Source organism: Lontra canadensis, unplaced genomic scaffold (genome assembly GCF_010015895.1).
Source record: "Lontra canadensis isolate GAN:19392208 unplaced genomic scaffold, GSC_riverotter_1.0 scaffold144, whole genome shotgun sequence".
Classification (NCBI taxonomy): domain Eukaryota; kingdom Metazoa; phylum Chordata; class Mammalia; order Carnivora; family Mustelidae; genus Lontra; species Lontra canadensis.
The window spans coordinates 1,716,545-1,726,195 of record NW_022631138.1 but is presented as its reverse complement, the minus strand read 5'-3'; the positions used below and the strand labels follow the sequence as shown (position 1 = coordinate 1,726,195).

Below are 9,651 nucleotides of genomic sequence, written 5' to 3'. Positions count from 1 at the left end.
ATACTGAACAATTTACACCTAAGATGAATCTTGCTGTAAATGGAAACTCAGTCTTCTGACCCCCGCGGGGTGAGGTCCACTGGACACAGATACGCCTTGCCATAGTCTTCTGGCCTCCAAAAAATATTGTTTCCTTATTTTCTCGGTGTCCGTTAGGGGTGTTGGAGTGTGGCCTACACAGCAGTAGGCACTAAATCAAAACGTGTCTCAAGAGCATCAGTGTTCACGAGTGGCCTTGGTGTGAGACCTTCCAGAAAGCACGGTCATCCTAATGCAATCACAGCTGCCCTTCTGGGCTTCTTGGGAGGCGGCTGAGCGCCACGTGGATCCTGCTCTCCTCCATAGCCTCTCATAATTTAAAAATGCAGGAAGCTGGGGAAGGCTGCCCCACCCACGGTATCATTCCAGAAAAAACCGGGAGGCACAGGCTACCCTCTATCCTTGCCTGTTAACATTCATAAACAGTCTTTAAAAGTTCCAGTGTTACACCTTCCTTGCATTTCTTGGGATTTTAATGTTCATTTCTTGCGAATTTTTGAAGTCTGAAAGATGGATGGAAAAGATTTTGGAAGTCACTGAATCCCCGAAGCAAAGCCCACGCCCTCCTCACAAACAGCTTTGAAGAGATCCGGATTTTAGATCCCATGATTTGTTATGTCAGAGGAAAGCATGCAGAAGACATGCTCTGCAATCAATCTCGCTAGGGCAAGAGTAGACCCGACGTCCTTGAAGAATGAGACCTTGTTCCATTCTCTTCCCTTGCCTGTAATACCTTGAAACGAGCGAGTGGTTCATAGGAGCTTTGCAAGATATTACAGAATTGCAGTGTGTATTTGAAATTCAAATGCACATGGGATTCGTGCATTTTATTGTCCTGTGGCTCATGTCTCCTAAATAAAGCATTTCCCCTGTGTAGGCGCTCCCGGGGGCTCCACATGAGGTCAGTGCTGGGGTGGCTTTGCCAGGGTCAGAAGGCTGTTCTTCCAGGAAGGGCTGCAGAGACCCTGGGAACGGGACCAGCCCAGCTCACAAGTATGAAGAGAATGTCGGAGAGGAAGTGGTGGCTGTGAGTCAGCATGAGTCATCTCGTTCCAATGAGAACGGAGACTGAGGTGTGCGCCCTTTTTTTTTCTTTTTCTTTTTCTTCTTCTTCTTCTTCTTTTTCCCTCTTTTTTCTTTCTTTTCTTTCTTTCTTTTTTCCCCTCTCTTAATTTCTTTCTTTCTTTCTTTTTTCTTGGTCTCAGCCGTGCGGACGTGATGGGGAATGGAGGGAAGTCATGACAGCCGGCTGCTCGGGCGGAGGGCTGGCATTCCAGGCGGGCTGTGGCTGAGCCAGCGTGAGCCTCAGTCCTCCGCAGCTCGGGTGGCGGGAAGGTGGAGCCAGCCGCTTCTCCCCGGTGAGTCCGTGTCTCTCATTTTTATGATCATTTCTAGCGTCTGCCCCTGAGTCTCGGATGGGTTAAAGCTGTTGCATCTTGGAGGGGATACCGCATTCGAGACTTGGAGCACCCCTAATCTCTGCCCCCACCCCCAGAACCATTGTGTTGTAGGGTGCTTGTCTCCGCGGTTAATGGGGAGAAGGTTGATACTCGTCGTACACTGTGTTATCCCAGGAGAGACAGGGGTGCTGGGCTGGAAAATAAACTGTTCCAGTCTCGTCTCTGGAGCCATGGAGAAATTCAGAGATGGAGGTGGGTGAGTGGGTGCTAACCCAGGGGTGCTGAGGTTGGGCCGGCTTCCGCTTCTCAGAGGTGGAGGGAAGACAGCCCCTGCGAAATTTCTGGCCGCGTGGTCTGAGCTGCCCGGTTTTTAGTGCAAGAAAATACAGTAGAGAGGCAGCATTTGGGCTTCCTTCTCTATGAGCCTATGAATGATTCTGGGAACTTATTTTATGTCTTTTCTTTTTGCTTGTGATTCAATGTCACAAACCGTGATAAAGTCAGAAAGAAAATATGCGGGGGTCCGGGGGCTTGGGGCCAGCAGGGGAGGTGATGATTGGGTTGTTGAGTCCTTGAGGCCTGATATGACCTTGATAATGTGTTTCTCAACCTGTTACTATTCTGATGAGGCTTAGCTTTACAGTCAAGTAAAATACAGGAAACATTTTTTTTTAAATGTCATTCTAGTTACTGTAAATGAAACGGTTAAAATGTCATAAATACCTTGTGATAAACATTTTTTGAATTTGCTTAAAAAACTGCACACCAGTAAGCAGGGTATGACAGGGAGCTTTTTCAGTAGAGTCATTTGAGTGTGTGGGCTTTCTGGGTTAATAATGAGTCAGCACCCAATTTCTAAAATTGGAGCAGCTCTAAGAGAGCAAGTGATCTGTCCCCGAGCCCAGCACGGTGGCTGGCCGGCCCCTCCAGGACGATCTGGCTGTTTGGTCTTTGGTTAAAATCAACTCTGGGTGCCTCCCTTGTGCGGCGACCCCCTCCTGGCTTCAGTCCCAGCTCTTGTGGGGGACTTAGCTTTGCTAAGGGGTTCCTCTGCCAGGACCCTCCCCTTCAGCTGATGTTGATTTTTTAGGGTCGGCCTTGACAGACCTGGCTGAGTCTCTAATTTGTTAAGTTACAAATCCAGAGTTTATGAAGGGCTGGGATGGCCCAGGGTTAGGGCTGCATCCCATGTCCCCATGTCGTCACACCTGCTAAAGGATGGAGTGGGAGCAGGGAGACGTGATAGCTTGAGCTTTGAAGCTGGCCTTCTGTGCCCATGACGCAGCAGGGAAGGGTTTGGGGCGGTGTGGGGTGGGGTGGGGGTATCACCTTAACATCAGAGAGCAGGATTCCAAGGAAGAAATCTTCCCTTGAACCTGACTCTTCTTATAAACTGAGAAGAATGTTAAGAAATTAAAAAAAAAAAAAAGCTGGAGTTGCAGGCAGGAGGCTCAAAAAACGAATGCAGTCCTGTTTGAATCCATGTCCAACCCCCTCAGATTCTGTTGGCCTGCCCAGGATCAGTGGCTGTTTGGGTTTTTTTGGGGTTTTTGTTGTTGTTGTTTTGCTTTTTTTTTTTTTTTTGGTATTCAGATGACTATGGGTCACCTATTCTTTGGATCATGGGCTCTATTGAACCCTAATGTTGCAAGGCTCTGGTAGCCTTGGGCTTCCAGACTGTGGTTGCTGCCTGCCTCGGAGGGCCACTGGGGAAGCTCAGAGACTTAGCATCAGCTTCCAGACTTCCAACAGGGTCTGAATATAGAAGAGAGCCCTTCGATGTTACCTCTATCCACTTCCCTTCTTACCTTGACTCTGAAGGCATCTGGGCTTGCGGCCCCTGAGTTAGTGGCATGACTTTCCCAAGCAAGATCTTGTGATTTCAGTGTAATCAGTGGGTGTTCCAAGGCTGAGATTTGGGATCCACTCGGCACCTCAGCAAGGGAGATGACAAGGGTTTCTTGAGGTGGGAGCCCAGCCCAGTCTGTCTCTCTTGGTGAGTGATCTTTGTAAGTGCTCGGAGAAATGCCATCTTCCTGGAGAGAAGAGCCCCAAAAGGCAAAATGCCCTAGGCAGTGCCTCAGTGGCTTGGGCACATGAGCATTCTCTCTTGTCCCCATTTCAGAGAACATTCCAGGTGTCAACATGTGTTCATCACTAGGTCCGAGTCTCCAAATCCCCCTGGATAAGCGCCATTGGGAAGTAGTTTTGAGGCGGTTGATTTTATCCTAGACGTTGATTGTATTCTTTCATGTAGAATTCGGGCAGTTGTATGAACGCTGGAAGTCAATTTACCGCTTACCCATGAGAAATAAGTCTGTGGCAAACTGATATGATCACTTTTATAATCAGGAGAGTCACTTAAAAAGGCCAGAAATAAGGCTCTGGGCAGGTCTGAAAATAGAGCATTCATTAATATGATTTGCTGCTCTGTCATATTTTCCAGCTACCAAAAGATGCTGATTCTAAGTGAGGACGCAGGCAGGGAGTAAAAAGGGAAACAATCTACAAGAGAAACTGAGCAGATATTTTAAAAGGACACCTGCAGCAAGAAGAAAATGCTGACAGTTTGATGACACTCGGAAATGGCCCAGTGCCCTATTGTCATGGTGCCCTTAGCTTCCAGACCGGCCTGTCGCTTGTGGGCCCTGTCTCCCCCTCCACACCATTCATCAGCATCCCCACTCGGGCTTTCATTACCTCCTGCCAAGAGGTTTTTTGTGGTACCTGACTGATGTGCCACCACCGGTTGCCATATGCAGAGCTCACCCCCCATATCGGGCAAGTTACTAATCTTCTTGGTGTCCTACCTTCCTCATTGTAAAATGGAATTGATAAGAGTACCAGCTTCTTGGGTCCTTGTTAAGATCAGTGACAATGAGCACACGGGTTACAGTTGTTAAGCACACAGTTACTGACTCAGACATACACCCGGACACCTTTCTGTCCCAGCCTGGGCCCCCACAAAAAATGGGTTCTCGTGCTCCTGTAGCGAGTTCCCATCTGTGTCATGTTCTGCGTTTGCAGGACATCTATTGATTAGGTAAATGGGAAATGCTTCATGGTTCTATTCAGGAAAACCCAGGGTACTAGATGTCGCCGTCCTCATGGCCATCGTCTCTAACATCAGCATCATCACAGTGAGGACAGCTCCCCTTGCCTTCAGCCCAACCACATGGTAGTAACTTTCTGTGCATTTCCTTTAACCCCCTGCCCGCGAAGCACACACATACCCACGCTGTAAGATAGGAACGACAGCCGGTTGCTCGACTTATTCAAGGTGCGCGCATCCTGGACAGGTGAATCAGGCAGGGCAGCTGTTCTGAGGAGGGCGCCTTTACCTCCATCAGGAGAGGAGAGTCAGGAAAAGCCAGGGCTCCCAAGGGTGCTGTCTGTAATCCAGCAGATTGGGGCCCCCGTCCCGAGAATCCAGGACTGCTGGCCTCAGACCTGCTCCCAGGGTGGAAGCAGCTGGACGCTGTACCCAGGCTTCCTGTCTAAAGGCTGTTCCAGTCCCCTTCTAGCTGTTTGAGAATCAGCCCAGTACATGGAGCTGACTCATATTGAAAATATTAAGTAAGATACACTTAAAACTAAAACGAGACCGAACAGAACATAACCTTTCCTTGCCAATTCTGAAGATATCCAAGATCGTGCAGTGCCCCAGAAGCCGAATTTTCACACGCTTCCTGCAGGGGTCCACGAGAAGGGCCACCTGAGTCCCTTTGTCCAGTCAGCCTTCTCTGATAACCGCTCTGCCGACATAAGGCCTCGGGAGCTTTATACATGGCCTTTCTGGAAGTCGAGGCTTTGCACGCTGAGCATGGCTGGGTCGTGTTGTTCCATTACAAATGGTGCCACTTGGTGGGCACTTTTGTTCTGCAGCTGCTACCTGTCCCCAAGCCCAGAGGACCATCTCTGTTCCCAGTGCTGCAGCAGGGCAGTCGTGGGTTTGGCCCAGTGCTGGGGGGACAGACCTTGGGCACCTCCCAACGTCTGGAGGGCTCTGGTTAGACCGCAGAGCTCAGGCGAGGGGAAGCCAGCAGTGGATCAGAAGGAAGTTGGGCCCACAGGAAGGAGGAGTGGTGGGGAGGCTTGTTTGGTCTCAGATGATTCCTCTGATTAAAAAGAGAGAGAGAGAGAGAAACACCCAGTTTTCTTGCATTTTCTATACTAGAAAAAAGCTAATGGTGGTAGCAAATCTTATCCATTGCGGTTTTCCTGCTTATCCTTTGTTTTTAGGATCTATTACCTTGCAAGGAAGGTTTTCTGCCAAGGAGGCTTTTAGCCTTTCCCTGTATGCTGCCCTTTCAAAACTGTATCATACTTAAAATACTGGAATTTTTAGCAAAGGCATAAATGTATCATTTTAGCTGTTTTCCCTGGACAAATCATTTGTAGAGTGTGAGGAATGCCTGGGTTTCTATCAATTTAGGCAGATAGAAGGGAAAACTTTACAAAATAGCAGTCCTCCAGCAACCACCAGGCTTACTTTCTCTCAGACGGAAAAAGATTGGAAGCAGGCTGTCCAGGGCAAAGGTCAATGGGCAGCCAGTTCCTTCATCTCTCTTCTCTGCATCCCTTAGCAGTGGCTTCCTTCCTTAAAATTGTCTTATGGTTTTAATAATGCTGCTGGAGCTCCAGCCATCACCTCTGCATTCCACACAGGAGGAAAGAGTAAAGTGGGTCACAGAAAGCTAAGCATCGTCAGTCTCCTTTCAACAGCTTTCCTAGAACCCCCAAGTAACTCTTTCTGCCTCTTTTATTGGCCACTGTATCTGTAAAGCAGCCTGGGGAATGCAGTTTCTTAACTAGGTACATTGCTGCCTCTGACAACACAGGAGTTGTTGACGACACAGGAAGCAGAGGAAAATAGACGTAGGATAGGCAACAAACAGCCTTCATGACAGAGTGCTCCTGAAGACAGCTGGATTTATGTTCTACAGCATTCTCGGTCCCATAACTGGGCCCAGGACAAGTCTCTTAGCTCCTCTGGGGTCAGAGTCTACTTTGTAAAATAACCACATTGCTCTCATCAGAACTCAGAGGAGGAGACTGACTTCAAGAGCAACTTGGAGGAGGACAACTTGGAGGAGAATGTTCAAAGGGACAGAAATCACTTGTTTGATTTTGGTATTAATAGTCAAAGAAGATTTCCTTTCATTCATGCATCAGCAAACTTCACATTTACCCAATAAAATAATGAAAATCCAAACACTCCTTTGTTTACTGAATGCTCGCTTAGGGCCAAGCACTCTTCTGGATGCTTTGCAAAGATGACTTCATTTAGTCCTCCCAGAACCGTGTGGCAGGTTATCATTACCATCCCCATCGTTCAGACGAGGAAGCTGGGATGCAGAAGGGCTAGGGGAGCCCTTCTAGCCCTTCTAAGGAGCCGGCCAAATCAACTGTCAGTAAGGAGAGGAGCTTCTTTTTGAACCCAACCGTCTGGTTCTTTGACCCAGGGATGTGGAGGTGAGCTGGCAGACCAGCTCTTTCCTATTTCTGTCTTTCTGGTGAAATAGACATGAGCCCAATAACGTCAGGCCATTGTAAGTGCCCCAGGGGACGGGTGCAGGGAGGCGGGGAGCCTTACATCCTGTAGCATCTCCTGCCTCGAAGGAAAGCAGTCCAAGCTTACCCCCGGAGCACATACCAGGAATCTCAGCTATGTCTGGGTTCATGACTCACCCGTCTGTTGTAGCCAGCCTTTCCAGAGTCAGCTCCGGAGTCAGGACCACGCCCTTACAGCCCCGAGGATACCAGACTGGGCTTCCTCCAGACTGGGCCTCCAAGGTTTGGCAGTGTTCCAGCAAAGAGCAGAATGGCAGAAGGAGAAGAGTTTCAGCTCCACGGAAATGGAGTTTATTCACATAATTCAACCTGATCGAAGGCCAGAGAAGGTGAACCGGTCATACCCTCCATTCCACATGACCCCATTACCTGGTGGCACAACCAGGGCCTTGATGATACATGAGACAGGATGGATTTTTGAGCAGGGGGTGTTTGCTGTCATTCTGCCTTGGACTGAGTCCCCTTCTGTGTTTGCTTTGTACCATCTCAGAGCCTTGTTCATCCTTCTTCCTTCTCCAGCTCCTTTACATTACATGATGCATTTATGCCACTGCAGAGGGAGAATTCACATAGACAGATGGCTGGCCAATGAAACACATAGGCTGCAATGGGAGATGGACATTTTAGGAAAGCTCCTTGAAGGAGCCTGACATCTAAGAGGCTTAACCTTTTGTCCTCCACTGCCCTCTGTCTTCCTGTGTGGAATGCAAAGGTGATGGCTGGACCTCCAGCAGCCTTCTTGGAAACACAAGACAACATGGAGAAAGAAAGGCAATGCTAAGGATGGCAGAGCAGGCGAATGGTCCCAGGGCTTTGGGAGACTAGGTGTTTAGCCTGGAGATGTGCCTATTTTTGGAGTGGGTTGACCTGATTGATGCAGAGGGAGGTATGAGACATCACAGCTGAAATCCAATCTGCAGGTCAACTAGGAGGGTCTGTTGAGACATCAGTTCCCTTTGTGTGGAGCTGCCTTTTATGCCTCTGGTATGAGGAGCAAAAGTTCAAGGCTGTGTATGGTGAATTTTATGAACTCCAGGTACTTAGCCTTTGTGGCTCCTTCCTCATGTAAGGACGTATCCTGACTGTCGTGATACAAAGATGAATGCCATTTAAACTGGGTTGATCATTATATGTTCATTTTCATTATATTCTGGTTTCTCTTCTGATTTTAAAATAAAGGAAAACGTTTAGGGCAGAGAGCAGCCACAGAAGGGCCCTTGGCTGCCCCGCTGTAGAGCCTCAACAGCTATGACACTCACGTCACCTCGGGAAATGACGACGAGCATTTTTGGAATAGATTCGTCCCTCCTGTGCCCATTTCCCTATCATCCCCTGTCCCCCCATTAATTGCTCTCCTCATCTAGCTGATCTGTTTAGTGGGTACGGATTTCAGTCTATAGGGCTAAGGTATCAAGGATGTAACTCCTTTACTCTCAAAATCTCTTGAAGCTCACCCTGCCCCTACATTACCCCCTCGACCCGGCTGAGGGAAAATGCATGTTCTGTCATTATCGGGAACCTTTGTTTGTCCCAGTGCTCCTGGAGTCATCACACAGTCTCAGGGGTGCGTGGGGCCAGACAACGGGGGTGGGGCAGTCTGCTCTCTGAGGTGGCTGCCACCCTTGCTGTTCAACACCTGGGACTCAGCAGGTGTGGGGCTCCAGAGCCCCTCGGCCTCCCACTGAAGCCAGAGGAGCCTGCGTGACCTGGTGGTCTGGTCTGTCCCTGACCCAGGCCCCTCCTGGAAACATGCCGCTGCTCCCAGCCCCTGCTGCTGCAGAGTGTCTGGTGGGGGCACCCTGTCTAGGCCTCATCCTATCTGCCAACTGCTGCTGGGCCTCTCCTAACCTGGGCCCCTGTCCTAGCCTTGGCCTTGGCCTGGGTAAGGGGCAAGAAAGAACAGTGATAGCAGAGGAGTCAGAAACACAGCTCTCTCAGAGGACCTGCAGACGTCACATGCTATCTTCTTCTGACTTCCCAAAGCCTCCAGAACAGCACCATTCAACAGAACTCTCCGGGATGATAAAAATGTGTGTTCTTCAGGCCACTAGGCAGCCACAAGCCACATGTGGCTACTGAGCACTTGAAAAGTGACTGATGTGACTGAGAAATGGAATTTGAACATGTATTTTATTTCAATTCATTTAAATGTAAATGTACGTAGCCACATGTGGCCAGTGGCTGTCATATTAGAAAGCATGTATCTAGAGCATGTTTTCCTAATCTGGGCAGCTTTGAAAGATGGGCCATCACTCTGGCAACAGATGTAGCCCTGGGGCAAAGGGGTCAAGTTGAGCCTGGCTCTCAGTCAGTTGTCAGAGGAGTGGAGAGTTTCTGGGCCAGGCAGGTGAGGCTCCTACATCTTGGCCACCAGGGCCACTACTGTAAGCCTCAGCGTCCCCCTCTCTGGGGATAAAACCTCAAGCAGACTCTCAGGGCCTCCAGTGTTCAGAGAACGACCTGCCCAGGAGGTGGCCCAGGCCGGGCACCTGACACTGAGAATGTTCCTGCCAGTTGTCCGCTGGTTTCTTCTGGGCATGAGGGCCTCAGGTGAGATGCACATAGACAGACTGTCTGGGCTTGTGGTATTTGATCATGAACTTTCCTGTTTGGGGAAAGGCATCCTTATTTTTGTTTG

General features: G+C 49.3%; 1 long non-coding RNA gene across 5 annotated transcripts in view; it reads left to right on the top strand.

Moving 5' to 3' along the window:
- The first annotated feature begins 897 nt into the window (after window positions 1-897).
- The window catches only part of LOC116858879, a 135,641-nt gene continuing 126,887 nt past the window's right edge, over window positions 898-9,651 (top strand). For 4 of the 5 annotated variants that reach the window (XR_004381033.1, XR_004381035.1, XR_004381031.1 and 1 more), the window contains exon 1: window positions 1,218-1,397. This is a non-coding gene — a long non-coding RNA (uncharacterized LOC116858879). Of the gene's footprint in view, window positions 1,113-1,217; window positions 1,398-9,651 lie in introns of those variants that run through there. The other variant, XR_004381032.1, reaches the window with a different exon arrangement.